This window comes from Petromyzon marinus, chromosome 4, assembly GCF_048934315.1.
Source record: "Petromyzon marinus isolate PM22_M1 ecotype Great Lakes invasive population chromosome 4, UKy_Petmar_22M1.pri1.0, whole genome shotgun sequence".
NCBI classification, from domain to species: Eukaryota; Metazoa; Chordata; class Hyperoartia; order Petromyzontiformes; family Petromyzontidae; genus Petromyzon; species Petromyzon marinus.
This window is the reverse complement of record NC_133670.1, coordinates 13,681,062-13,695,966: the sequence shown is the minus strand read 5'-3', so window position 1 is coordinate 13,695,966 and position 14,905 is coordinate 13,681,062. Positions and strand designations below refer to the sequence as shown.

Sequence of the window (14,905 nt, the reverse complement as noted above, 5' to 3'; positions counted from 1 at the left end):
GGCCTTCATCGGTGCTGCTCGCAAACAGCGAGCGCTTGCCCCAAATAGTCTGTGAAGGCTACACGGGGCATCTTTGTCTTTACTCTTTGGTTCTATTGGGTAAAGTCACGGCATCTTTGTCTTGTCCGTGTCACTCAAGACACTGAGACGCACGCGCGCTGCGGCCACCGCAGCGCGCGTCTATGCGCAGGATCGAGTGAGCGCGCTTGGCTTTAAGGAATGCAAATATCAGAGCTGTTAAACATAAACAGAGCCAGTCGTGGGTGTACGTGTACGTGTGTGTGCGCATGTGTGTGCGTGTGTGCGTGTGTGCGCGCGAGAGTCTTTTTGTTGTTGCGTGCTTTGAACAGTCCGAGTACAATGGAAAACACCGACTGCTCAGAATACGGCGAGCGAGTTATTGTTTGCTTTGTTGAGAAGTGACCACGAAGAGTTTTGCCGCAACCATCAATCCCTCTCGACGGGCGTCTCGACGGGCGCACGTGCCGGACGCACCGAGCCGCCAGCCCCGCTCAGTAACAGCGCCAGTTAAGCCGGCTGAAGGAGAGGCATTGGGGTGGAAAAGGAACGCGCTGCGCATCAACCACGGTGTTAAAACTTGTTTTTAACGCGTCCACCGTGGCGACACCGCGTTTGTGTTTCTCGAATACAGCTTCTTCTCAACGCAACACCGCATGCAGGCAGGCAGGCGAACGCGCTCACAGTCACGACAAATACAAGTTTCGTCCATAATAGTTCAGCAAGTTTCGCATCAAACAAAATACGACGTGGCCATCACAGAATACAGTACTGTGGTGATGTCCAAAGATCACGCCTTGTTGTTGCTGCTGCTGCTGCTGCTCCTGATGCTGCTGCTGCTGTCCCTGCCTGAAGAAATGTTGTTGCCGTCTGCAGCAATGGTATGTGCTGCTGCTGCTTCCTGCAGCGATGGTAAGTGCTGCTCCTGCCTGTGGCAATGGTAAGTGCTGTTACTACTGCCTGCAGTAGTGGTATGTGCTGCTGCCTGCTGAAATGGTATGTGCTGTTACTACTGCCTGCAGTGAATGATGGTATGTGGTGTTGGTACCTGCCTACAGTGAATGGTATGTGCTGCTGCTGTTGCTACTGTCTGAAGTAATGGTATGTGCTGCTGTTGTTACTACCTGCGGCAATGGTATGTGCTGCTACTGCTGCCTGCAGTGAATGGTATGTGGTGCTGCTGCTGTTGTTACTACCTGCGGCAATGGTATGTGCTTGCTACTGCTGCCTGCAGTGAATGATGGTTTGTGCTGTTGGTCCCTGCAGTGGCAGCAGCGTCCTCTGAGCACGGGGTCGCGCCCTCCCTTGTGACGGAGCCTGCAGCCACTCCCACGTCCCTCCCGTGCGCGCGGCCACGTGTCCCGGGAGCGAGTCCATCAGAAGCGACGACAACAACAAAAACAACTCAACACACGTGCGACGTTTCGAGGCACGTGTTCCTTCTCACAGCACATGCATTATAGCACATATATGCTTGTGCACCACTCCCAACGCAGTACAGTGTCACCGAATAATGTGTTTGCTAAAATACATTCGATGGATTCGGGCAAGCAACCATGCACCAATAGATTAATGTCGATTATTTACACTCATGATAGATGCACCGAATCGCGCGTGTAAGATTAGATATATTTTTTAAAATGTGTGGTTCGCCCATCGAACTGTGAAACTGGCTACTGGAGTTCGATTCCTGGTCAAGGCTGACATTGCGGCGAATGATATCTGAACTGATCCTAAGAGTCCCGCATCACCAACCCAGCCTTGCGTACACCCATCAAAACAACCCACATACTATTTTAACAAGGGGACTATTTTCTCTTATAATATTATACGCGTAGTGTCGTACCTGTCCCTCTTCTTAGCCCAGACAGCCCCGGAGATTAAACCTCCATGGGCAGAAGGTACTTCTGGTGGAACGGCATAGATAAATATTAAAATAAAAACAATCCCACAACTCCTGGAAACCCCTTCTCGAGAGAACCTGGGAAGTTTCAATATCATAATATGTATTTATACAGGAGGAATCCGATTAGCGATGAAGCTCTTCTTCATGGATGTTCAGTAGCGGTGGGTCAGAACGTTACAACAATAAAAAAATACGATAGAAGTGCAAAATATGGGAAAGGTAAGCAAATCATTGAACAACATACAATTAAACTAACTTATTATTTTACCAGTGAAAGCCCATTGAGTTGTTAGCTTATTTTTCAGAAGCGACCTGGCCACAAATGGTAACTCAACGAGGTGGCTTATCATGTGTTTAAGGTAAGCTTAGGAAGCCCTTCTCATAAGAAACCTTCTAGCAGATAGTAGCATCTTACAATAACAGTAACGAGAATTGACGTCTTTCGGAGGAAGATGTTCCAGAAAAAGACCACGAGACGTAATCCAGCTCGTGGAGACGCAATCTTCGTCTGAGCACAAGGCCGGGGCGCCTTCAGCGATGCTAGGGCCGCGCTTCTCCCTGCAACTACACCTGACAAATCATACCTGGGAACCGCCACGGGCAGCCTGCAGATCAATGGAGACGGGCTTGGAGACACTGCGATGGGTTTGGAAAGTAAATCCATCTGGCGATATGCCAGAGTTCTGGCAAAATCGCCCAATGATGCTGGATGTAATTACCAGTGAAACGTCTTGCTCAAATTGTAAATGTGGATGTACAGTGAGGGAAAAAAGTATTTGATCCCCTGCTGATTTTGTACGTTTGCCCACTGACAAAGAAATGATCAGTCTATAATTTTAATGGTAGGTTTATTTGAACAATGAGAGACAGAATAACAACAAAAAAAATCCAGAAAAACGCATGTCAAAAATGTTATAAATTTATTTGCATTATAATGAGGGAAATAAGTATTTGACCCCCTCTCAATCAGAAAGATTTCTGGCTCCCAGGTGTCTTGTATACAAGTAACGAGCTGAGATTAGAAGCACACTCTTAAAGGGAGTGCTCCTAATCTCAGGTTGTTACCTGTATAAAAGACACCTGTCCACAGAAGCAATTAATCAGATTCCAAACTCTCCACAATGGCCAAGACCAAAGAGCTCTCCAAGGATGTCGGGGACAAGATTCTAGACCTACACAAGGCTGGAATGGGCTACAAGACCATTGCCAAGCAGCTTGGTGAGAAGGTGACAACAGTTGGTGCCATTATTCGCAAATGGAAGAAACACAAAAGAACTGTCAATTTCCCTCGGCCTGGGGCTCCATGCAAGATCTCACCTCGTGGAGTTGCAATGATCATGAGAACGGTGAGGAATCAACCCAGAACTACACGGGAGGATCTTGTCAATGATCTCAAGGCAGCTGGGACCATAGTCACTAAGAAAACAATTGGTAACCCACTACGCCGTGAAGGACTGAAATCCTGCAGCGCCCGCAAGGTTCCCCTGATCAAGAAAGCACATATACATGCCCGTCTGAAGTTTGCCAATGAACATCTGAATGATTCAGAGGACAACTGGGTGAAAGTGTTGTGGTCAGATGAGACCAAAATGGAGCTCTTTGGCATCAACTCAACTCGCTGTATTTGGAGGAGGAGGAATGCTGCCTATGACCCCAAGAACACCATCCCCACCGTCAAACATGGAGGTGGAAACATTATGCTTTGGGGGTGTTTTTCTGCTAAGGGTACAGGACAACTTCACCGCATCAAAGGGACGATGGACGGGGCCATGTACCATCAAATCTTGGGTGAGAACCTCCTTCCCTCAGCCAGGGCATTGAAAATGGGTCGTGGATGGGTATTCCAGCATGACAATGACCCAAAACAATCGGCCAAGACAACAAAGGAGTGGCTCAAGAAGAAGCACATTAAGGTCCTGGAGTGGCCTAGCCAGTCTCCAGACCTTAATCCCATGGAAAATCTGTGGAGGGAGCTGAAGGTTCGAGTTGCCAAACGTCAGCCTCGAAACCTCAATGACTTGGAGAAGTTTCGATTTAAAGCTTTCGTGATTGCAAGGATTCATCTTCTTTGGTTCTTTCGGTAAAGTCACATAGAATGAGAATAAAATAATAAATTGATAAAATAAAATAACACAATACAATTCTCACGACGTTTAGGCCACACCACAAGCGGCCTTCATCAGGTGAAGGGACGAGACTGTCTGGAGGACAGCGCTGGAGCGAAAAAGCCACGCTCAGATCGCGATGACCTTCAGACCGCAGCTCTTTCGCTGGCATTGACTCTTAATACCTCTCACACCACGGTTAATGGTATGGTTTACAACATGGAGTATAACAGCGCCTCGCAGCTGTCTCTCTCCCCCTCCTCTGTTCCGAGTTATTTCAACGCTAAATTCTCCTAGTTATTTCAATGCTAAATTCTCCTGTTTGATTTGTACTAGGTGCCTCTGTGAATGTGTATGCTCCGACTTTAACATAGCTATTTCTGTGACCAGTCACAAGCTAATCACTCAGCTATTTCAATTCTAAATTCTATGCTAATTCCTTTGTCAAGGGGTGCCTCTGTGGATGTGTATGCTTTAACTTTAACATAGCCATTTCTGTGACCAGTCACAAGCTAATCACTCAGCTATTTCAATGCTAAATTCTATGCTAATTCCTTTGTCAAGGCGCTTTGTTTCTTCTCAGACAGCTTAAAGGTCGCGATCTGAGCGTGGCTTTTTCGCTCCAGTGCTGTCCTCCAGACAGTCTCGTCCCTTCACCTGATGAAGGCCGCTTGTGTTGTGACCGAAACGTCGTGAGAATTTTATTGTGTTATTTTATTTTATCAATTTATTATTTTATTCTCATTCTACGTGACTTTACCGAAATAACCAAAGAAGACTTGGAGAAGATCTGCAAAGAGGAGTGGAACAAAATCCCTCCTGAGATGTGTGCAAACCTGGTGGCCAACTACAAGAAACGTCTGACCTCTGTGATTGCCAACAAGGGTTTTGCCACCAAGTACTAAGTCATGTTTTGCATAGGGGTCAAATACGTATTTCCCTCATTAAAATGCAAATCAATTTATAACATATTTGACATGCGTTTTTCTGGATTTTTGTTGTTGTTATTCTGTCTCTCACTGTTCAAATAAACGTACCATTAAAATTATAGACTGGTCATTTTTTTGTCAGTGGGCAAACGTACAAAATCAGCAGAGGATCAAATCCTTTTTTCCCTCACTGTACTCCCCAACACACTGGTGGGTTAAAGTAGTAACTAATTGACACGTTTTGTTTACATGGCAAACCTTACTAGTTGGCGGTGGCGGGTGGTGGCGGGTTAACGACACATTTATACTTACGCGATCTAACCCAAAAGCCTTTATTATGACTAATATTGGCCGCAAAAGCCTGCGTGTTAAAATTTAAGTCAATTAATGTCCCTCCTTTCACCAGAGTATGTCAAGCTGGGTGATCACAGCACCGTTGTGGCGTCGCATAGGTCACGTGTGACTCGTCAGTCATTGTGTGAACCTCGTGTCGGTGTTGTACATATATGTATTTGTACGTCGAGCCCTTTGTAAACCCACACGCATCGCTTGTAATTTGACCATACGTAACGGGTGGTCGGTAGGAACAGGGAAGTACAGCACAGCAATGGATTTGGATGCACTGCCCTCTGCTGCCCGCGTGTTGGCGTTAACGCGTTTGCGGTTATCATTGGGATGCTCTCGGCACAGAGAGCAGCTGGGCAGCTTTGCGTTTGTTTCCTACAGCTAGCGAATGGAAACGTCACTGTCATGTATTAGTCTTGGCCGAATGTTAATTTCCTGAAACGCTTTCAAAACTCTTCGTCTCAAATGTACAGTTTATGCATATTTTTTTCAGTTCGACCCATTAGTGTCTTTGGCCGCACAAACACACGCGTAGATATTTTCACAGTGAAAGCTAAGTAAGTGTACACAGCGGCCTGCACAGAGGTCATTCCCCGATTGCCTGAGATTATCAGCCAATCTCACTTCAAAGCAATATGCCCAAGCCAATCATGGCATATCTCACCTAAACGTCATCAGTCCAGTCTATACAAGACCACCTCAATGTCATTACAGTCCAACACATCCGAACATGTGCAGGATATCTAACTCACTTTATTATAGCTCATCCAAATGCAGCCTCATTATAGCCCGGCACAACTTATCCCATATCATGTTGTCCATCTACAACTCTTTACATCACAAGTCATCCTAGAATGGCAATGTCTGAAAACAGCCCACGTAGCCCATCACAGCCCAATTTAACTTCAACACAGCCCAACCCACGTCAAACCAGCCCAACTATCCCATTAGAGCACAGCCCACGTAAAACCGGCCCACCTACAGTGAGGGAAAAAAGTATTTGATCCCCTGCTGATTTTGTACGTTTGCCCACTGACAAATAAATGATCAGTCTATAATTTTAATGGTAGGTTTATTTGAACAGTGAGAGACAGAATAACAACAACAAAATCCAAAAAAACGCATGTCAAAAATGTTATAAATTGATTTGCATTTTAATGAGGGAAAGAAGTATTTGACCCCCTCTCAATCAGAAAGATTTCTGGCTCCCAGGTGTCTTTTATACAGGTAACGAGCTGAGATTGGGAGCACACTCTTAAAGGGAGTGCTCCTAATCTTAACTTGTTACCTGTATAAAAGACACCTGTCCACAGAAGCAATCAATCAATCAGATTCCAAACTCTCCACCATGGTCAAGACCAAAGAGCTATCCAAGGATGTCAGGGACAAGATTGTAGACCTACACAAGGCTGGAATGGGCTACAAGACCATTGCCAAGCAGCTTGGTGAGAAGGTGACAACAGTTGGTGCGATTATTCTCAAATGGAAGAAACACAAAATAACTGTCAATCTCCCTCGGCCTAAAGCTCCATGCAAGATCTCACCTCGTGGAGTTGCAATGATCATGAGAACGGTGAGGAATCAGCCCAGAACTACACAGGAGGATCTTATCAATGATCTCAAGGCAGCTGGGACCATAGTCACTAAGAAAACAATTGGTAACACACTACGCCGTGAAGGACTGAAATCCTGCAGCGCCCGCAAGGTCCCCCTGCTCAAGAAAGCACATTTACATGCCCGTCTGAAGTTTGCCAATTAACATCTGAATGATTCAGAGGACAACTGGGTGAAAGTGTTGTGGTCAGATGAGACCAAAATGGAGCTCTTTGGCATCAACTCAACTCGCCGTGTTTGGAGGAGGAGGAATGCTGCCTATGACCCCAAGAACACCATCCCCACCGTCAAACATGGAGGTGGAAACATTTGTTCCTCTCACACAGCTTAAAGACCGTATCTGAACGTGGCTCTTTCACTCCAGCGCTGTCCTACCAGACAGTCTCGCCCCCTTCACCTGATGAAGGCCGCTTGTGTTGTGGCCGAAACGTCAATTTATTATTTTATTATCATTCTACGTGACTTTACCGAAAGAACCAAAGAAGATGCCAACAAGGGTTTTGCCACCAAGTACTACGTCATGTTTTGCAGAGGGGTCAAATACTTATTTCCCTCATTAAAATGCAAATAAATTTTTAACATTTTTGACATGCGTTTTTCTGGATTTTGTTGTTATTCTGTCTCTCACTGTTCAAATAAACCTACCATTAAAATTATAGACTGATCATTTCTTTGTCAGTGGGCAAACGCACAAAATCAGCAGGGGATCAAATACTTTTTTCCCTCACTGTAACTCAATAATTTCGCCTAAACTACTGTTCAGTTCATGTCAAAGCAGCCCATCATTACATAAACTCAGCCCAACCCATATCAAACCAGCCGACCGAGCCTGTGGCAACCCAGCCCATGTCAAATTAGCCGACCCATTCCACCGTAAGCTAATCGCAGTAAAAAAAAACATGCCATGTAACTGGTATTTGCCAAACATCCCAATGTTACCAAATTATATTTAAATTATTCAATTGGGATTATACAGCGACTACGCCCCCTACGGCAATAACTTGGCAGAGCCTTGAAAAACAGTTGAGATACCGAGAGAGGCTTTTCTACGTAAGCAAGCGTACATTTTTTTAAACAGCCCAGCCCATGTCAAAGCACCCACGTCAATTCCACCTTAACCTAATCACTGCCCAGATCACGTAAAACCAGCCCACCCAGTCCGTCACAGCCCAGCCCACACTTGACGCGCTCAGGAAGTTGGCCAGGTACAGGTGAGAGTCAGTGGGGATCCCCAGCTGCCAGGTGAGTGACTTTGGCATCCTTAGTAACACCTCGTCGTATCACACGCAAGTTTAATCGTTGTGGGCGAGATGAGCGTTGAAGGGGTTTCACCTGCGCAGGCTGGCATGGCAGCCGTTTTGAGGATGTGCTTCCACCTACCTGGGCTTAACGAGCCCGGTGTGTGTGTGTGTGACCCGGCTTGAAGGGTTTAGCACTCAACACTTGCGGGTGACGTGGAACATTGCGTCGCGTCTGTAAAGCAGGAGGCAAGCGTCACGTTTGACATTTCTCACCCGCACGGCGTTATCGGAACGGCCCGAAACGAAACAGGATATCTCTCGTTTAAATTGGCCATCCCGTATCGCAATGAACGACCTATTTAGCGACGGTCAACGTGTGCTAAGTTATACGTGGTCGGCGATGTGTGTGTGTAGATATGTAAAATGATCAATTACATAAACACGTGTCGGTCACATGCCCGTCTTCCCAGCATACAATCGAACTATATAAACGCTGTGTCCTAACAACATGCTGCCGTTGTCGTGTTTTATAGTACAAGTAGCAAAGGCAACGGTTGTTAATGGTTATCTTAGACTTTACCAAAGACATCTGCTCTTTTTTAAGTTGGTACATTTCAGTAGTCGAGTAGCTAGCTGTACAACATATGTTAGTGGCATGTGTATACTGTACTGTAATGCACAGTACTGTAAGGATTAAAATTGCTCAGCAAACCCACATATCTAATGAGTACTGCATTATCAGTGTAACAATTGTTTTCATTATCTCCAGAAAAATTCCGAGCTCATCAGATCTCGGAAGCTAAGCGTGTTGTAGCCTGATTCGTGGATTGATGGGACCCTGCCTGTGAATACCAGGTGTTATAGGCTTGTCCTGCGAGGTTCTCAGAAGTACATGAACGTATTCTTCATAACCTGTACCTCATACGGCTTTTTGAGTGTTGCTCTCTTGCACGTGAGTAGGTTTTCTCTGGGTACTCCGGTTTCCTTCCATATGCTAAACCCTTGTGAAAATGGCCAAACATTTCAATGCAAGACTCTCCAGGAGACAAAAAGTATTGTGAAATAAATACATGACAATCGTATGAATACTGTAGAAGGATAATGACCACAACTGTTCCATACATCAATATACCCATACAATATTCTATAGAATCATATGATATTATAATGTACAGAGATATAATGTATGGGGACATTAAATGTTATCATCCATGCTTTATCCAGTGTTGGATGAGGGTCTCACCAGGTCATCAACATCCCTCAGTAGCCCTGCGACATAACCATCTGGCTCCTGTACATGTATCTGATCCAAGTAATATTTACTGAGTTAAACTGATATGTATTTTCAGCAGTATGATCGAGCTATTTTTTTTCTAAAAGCACTCCTACCTGCTATTGCTCACTCTTTCGTTCATAATTTTGCCCCCAGTCCACCTTTAATTATAATTAACTAGCTTTACTACTCGGCTTCGCCCGAGACTTGGATTCTTGTACTGGTAGGAAACGTAGTGGACTGGAAGCCCAACCGGGATTAATTAAAAGGAGGCAGGGGATTAATTGTGGATGTCTGTGGATGTCTGTCCACGTGGGAGGGGCTGGGTGGAGAGGGGAGGTTAGGGAGGGGCTGGGTGGGGAGGGGCTGGGTGGGGAGGGGAGGGTGGGGAGGGGCTGGGTGGGGCTGGGTGGGGGGTGGGAGGGGTGGGGCTGGGTGGGGAGGGGCTGGTCACCCCGTGGTGCCCTTATATTGACTGGAAGCCCAACCGGGATTAATTCACAGGAGGCAGGGGATTATACACTGCACTTTCTGGTGCGACCTCTTTTACACTGCACTTTCTGGCGTCGTTTTATAATTCTGCTCACTTTTCATTTTGCTTTCTTCTGCGCACGACCCTAACAAGTTTGGCTTAAATATCCGTACATAATTACTTCAAAATTTCCTACCAGCCCCCTCCGCAGGAATGTGTTACACGGCGTACGCGGAGGGTGGGGGGGGGATGCGTGACGTCAGCAGGCACAATGCGTGACCCTGCCGCATGCGGGTGACATCACACATGTGACGTCACCGCTCACTTGCCGTGCAAATTATCCATTATTGCGCCCCCCCCCTCCCTAAATACAAAAGTCTATTTTTATATTTTTTGCATTGTGTACAGTCTGGAAGCTTCCCACATGCCAAATTTCAAGTGTGTTACATGTTGGAAAGTTTTCTAAACATTTCGAACAGACACATTCACAAATTTCCCTTTCATATAGATGAACTACCCGGCTTCGCCCGGGACTTGGATTCACCACGCCCAGCCGCCTTTGTCTCCCCAGTGGCGATGTTGACACACCACAGCAGTTACTCGTTTGAGGCTGAGTCGACCTAGGGGAGGCCCAGGACCGGTTCAAATAATCGTCACCAGCGGTGGCCGTGAGCGGGAATCGAACTCGGGTCGCCGGGTTCGTAGCGCAGCGCGCGAATCGCTACGCAGTCGCTGCCCCCCCCCCCCACACACAGGATAAAGACAAAGATCCCTCGTGTAGCCTGTAGGGGGCAAGTGCTGTTAGCGAGCACCTATGAAGGCCGGCACGGCACACGAGGGGGTGGGTGGCCAGCACCACGCCTGGCCGCCTTTGCCTCCCCAGTGGCGATGTTCACACACCACAGCAGTTACTCGTTTGAGGCTGAGTCGACCTAGGGGAGGCCCAGGACCGGTTAAAGTAATCGTCACCGGTGGTGGCCATGAGCGGGAATCGAACTCGGGTTGCCGGGTTCGTAGAGCGGCGCGCTACCCACTACACTACAATGCGTTACGCTTCCACACACACACAGACACACACACACAGACAACACAACAACAACAACCGCCATTCACCACTAAGTGGCGGTGACATCACCACGACGCTTGTGCCAGGCTATGTGCACCCTGAGGTCACGTGAAGTGTCGAACGCCCGCTGGCAGGAGGTCACGGGGCAGACCCAGGTGCCATGGGTCGACTGACTGAGATGACTGGCTGATGCACCACCTGTGCCCCCTACTGTGCCAACCTGCTGTGCTTCAGCCACCCGGCGCTCCGCTCGTTGTTGTGAGCGTCGCTGCTCCGCCCTCCGTTGTTGTTGGAGGGCGACTGCCTCCAACTGCCCAGTAGCGTCCTTCAAGAACCTCCTCCACAGAGGCCGATCTTGACACCGCTGGTACCAGTCATCGGCAAGTCCACTCAGCTCCACATCCTCCTGTACCACATCACTCCATCTCTTCTCTAGCCCGTGCCGCGCCCGTTTAGCCCTCTCAATTCGGCCGAACAAAAGCTGTTTTGGCATGCGGTGGCTGGGCATGCGGGCTACATGACCCAGCCATCGCAGCCTTGCCCGCCGGAGGAGCTCACCGATGGGACTTTGCCCAGATCTTTCAAGGATTTGTGAGCTCCTCACACAATCCAGTCTGGTTAAACCCAGGATGGATCGTAGGCAGGCCAGCCTAAATGTTTCTAACCGGCGAAAATGTTCCATTCAGGGGGTCCACGTTTCGCAAGCGTAGAGAAGGGAGGGAATGACCGTGGCCGAGAAGACCTGAAGCTTAGTGCGGAGCGACAGACCAGGTAGCTTCCACACAGCGTTACGCAACCGATGAAAAGATATTGCCGCTCAACTGATTCGAAGTGAGACCTCTGCTGTTAAACTGGAGCCGGTCATAAGCACACTGCCCAGGTATGGGATACTCTCCACTCTTTCCACAACTGCCCCATCACCGATTGGGAGTTGTGGGGGTGAAGTGTCCGATGGTACAAAATACCCAGGCAGGTGCTTAGTTTTGGTGGGGCTGATGGTAAGGCCCCACCTCTTAGTGGCACGCTCCAGTCTCAGCAGCAGCGTCTCCAACGCCTCCTCTGAATGAGCAGCTATTACCAAATCATCAGCATACATAACGTGGTTGAGCAATAGGGAGCCATCCCTTGTCTGCACCTGGGCATCGATCAGCCTCCCATTATATCTGTACCATATGGAGATTCCCCCAGTACAGCTATTGAAGGCTTCACGAACTACGTGGTCAAAATAGATGTTAAATAATGTGGGAGCCAGAGGACATCCCTGTCGCACCCCAAGGTGTACAGGGAATGGCTCTGACTCCCGGCCACGTAGTTTTACCCGGGCCCGCACACACAGACACACACACAGACACATACACAGCGCGCTAACCACTACACTACAATGCGTTACGCTTCCACACAGACACAGACAGACACACACACAGACACATACACAGCGCGCTAACCACTACACTACAATGCGTTACGCTTCCACACACAGACAGACACACACACAGACACACACAGATAGACACACACACAAAGACACACACACAGACACATACACAGCGTGCTAACCACTACACTGCAATGCGTTACGCTTCCACATGCGCGGGTCACATGACAGATTTGACGACACAGCTGACTTGTCGAGCAAAAAATAAATGCATTATTGAGCTCCCCCCCCCCCCCCCCCCCAAAAGTGTATTTTTATAATGTTTGCATGGTGTACAGTCTGGAAAGTACCCATATGGCAAATTTCATGTTTGTTGCATGTCGGGAAGTACGCTAAACATTTTGAACAGACACACATTCACATCTTTGCCTTTTATATATGTGGAGATTGGACCTTACTCAACACAAGTTGTGTTGCCTCGACAAGCACCTGCATTTGTTTCGCAAACCTATTGGATACATTACAAATATCATTGGTGGCATTTAAATGTTGTTTTTCTTCTTATTTATTGGTGTCGTCCATAACTCTTCCATGCATGTAGATAAGTGCTGTAAATGAACAGGTTGATCGGGGCGAGTGGGGGCATTGAGACATCACAGGGACTGTTAAGGAAAGTAGGCAAGCCTGGTCAAGGGACGATGATCGATGGACGAGATGAGTTACAATGAAAGCCAAATGAGTTCTGGAACGAAGGCGTCCGGGAGGACAACTGTGGAGATGGAGCGATGAAATCAATTCATGTTGAAGAGTGAGATGGAGTGTGGCCTTGCAGGAGCGTGAGGGATATCAATAGCATGTGGGGGCCTTCATCTAGCAGTGGATAGGCTAATGATGGAAGTATTTGTTGGTGAACATTTGTTTCAAAGGTGGCATTTTCATCATACCGTACTGTACTGTAAAATACACTGCTACATGCGTGTGGCGCAAGTCAATCTGTTTCGTGGAAAATGCAGTTTGGTGTGGTCAACTGTAGCCTTTGTACATTCTCCCAGGAGGTGTGGGCTGTGGCTCACTGCAGTGGGTGTCGGCCCCTATCACTGTCGTCAGCCCCTTAACCAGGGCACTTAGCCTGGAGCAGCAGATCAACATCCTGTTCAGTGCAATACAAATACACTGCATACAGACGTATTCATCAACGTCGTCATCGTCACACGCACCACCCGCTTGTCTTGAGTGAGAGCCGTGTCACTCGGTTTCACCACTCGTTTGCCGTAGCAGATGTAATACTCTTCTCGATGAGCCAATGTTGTACCTAGAATGCAAATGTGAAACAATTTCATGATTAAATGAAAGTGTTGTGGGGTTGGGAGTGGAGTGGGTGGCATTGGGTGGTCGGACTGAGACACTTGTGCCAGTGATTGAGTTCTGAATTGGCTGTCTCGCTCCCTCCCTCTCGCAGGCTATGCGGTTGCCTGGAAACAAACCACATCTCAACGTCATTTGACCAGGTCGTGGACGGAGTTTTCACAGCCTCAGCAGTGGCCCAGGGGCTGTTCCATGGATTCATCGTGTGGCAATGCGACTGTGCATGACGGGAGTCATGTTAAAAAATAGCTGACTGTTCCCTTTTAAACATTTTGCTGACATTATTTTGCCCAAGCTGAATTTTTGTCTTATTCTATTTATTTATTTTTTGTGGGCCGTTCACGACACTGGTGGTTCAAGATCTCATCACACGAAAATGAAACATTATCTCAATTTTGGTAAGAGCTCATTTTGTGTACCTTTATTTTTTATACGTGGGACTGCCTGTCAGCGGTACGGTGTTAAATGGTAGGTTGTCACCATATGTCACAAACAGGTGACCATGCAGTGCAATTGTTCAACACTGGATGATGGTTAATAGTTGCTACTTTAGTATGGGTATAACAGCACTGTAATTCTATTATCAAATGTTGAGATTGAACTTAAAACCTTGTAATGGACATGAATAATTAACATTTTAAAATAACATTTTTTGTCAGTGCACTTCTGGATGAAGGCCTCCCCCATGCTGTGTTGGTCATGGGAGTTGTTTGACCATACTTCACCGTGCTGGTCAGTGCAGGTTGAAGTGGTTCAGATATCATTCACCACTGTGGCCTGCAATCGAATTTTGGTCCACGGGAGTTCGTTGTGCAGTGCAGGAACCACTGCGCCACTACTCCACTACTCCACAAACTCATTTGAATACTGTAACGGGTTTTAATATTGTACAGAGTGTACTGGATTTGTTCTGAAGAAATTTGTGCTCACTCATTGTGTTTGCTTTATGGTTCATTTCCAAACAGATGTGTATTCTAATAACGCTTCTTAAGCTCTATGCTTGGAAGAGGATTTTTATCTCTTAGTTGAAATGCTTTTAGGGTCTTCATGGTCACTGATGATAGAATATCAAGGACAATTTTGTTGTTTTGTTTTCTGTTTAAACAGGAAACAATTTGGGTAATATTTTGTTGAAATGAAAACTGTGTTTTATTGGGCTTGGAGACACTTTGGAAAATTCTACTTTTTGCTATACT

At 47.0% G+C, this 14,905-nt stretch overlaps 2 protein-coding genes across 5 annotated transcripts in view; one reads left to right on the top strand and one right to left on the bottom strand.

The window, feature by feature from the left end:
• MYLK (myosin light chain kinase) overlaps positions 1-1,232 on the bottom strand; it is a 66,008-nt gene extending 64,776 nt beyond the window's left edge. The window contains exon 1 of one of the 2 annotated variants that reach the window (XM_032946101.2): positions 1,215-1,232. The gene's annotated coding sequence lies outside the window, so the exon portion shown is untranslated. Of the gene's footprint in view, positions 1-790; positions 934-1,214 lie in introns of those variants that run through there. The other variant, XM_032946098.2, reaches the window with a different exon arrangement.
• Positions 812-14,905, top strand: part of SLC12A8 (solute carrier family 12 member 8) — a 40,246-nt gene continuing 26,152 nt past the window's right edge. Inside the window, exons 1-3 of one of the 3 annotated variants that reach the window (XM_076057469.1) lie at positions 812-930; positions 1,285-1,447; positions 13,804-14,107. The gene's annotated coding sequence lies outside the window, so the exon portion shown is untranslated. Of the gene's footprint in view, positions 931-1,284; positions 1,448-7,886; positions 8,160-13,803; positions 14,108-14,905 lie in introns of those variants that run through there. The other 2 variants (XM_076057493.1, XM_032946105.2) reach the window with 2 other exon arrangements.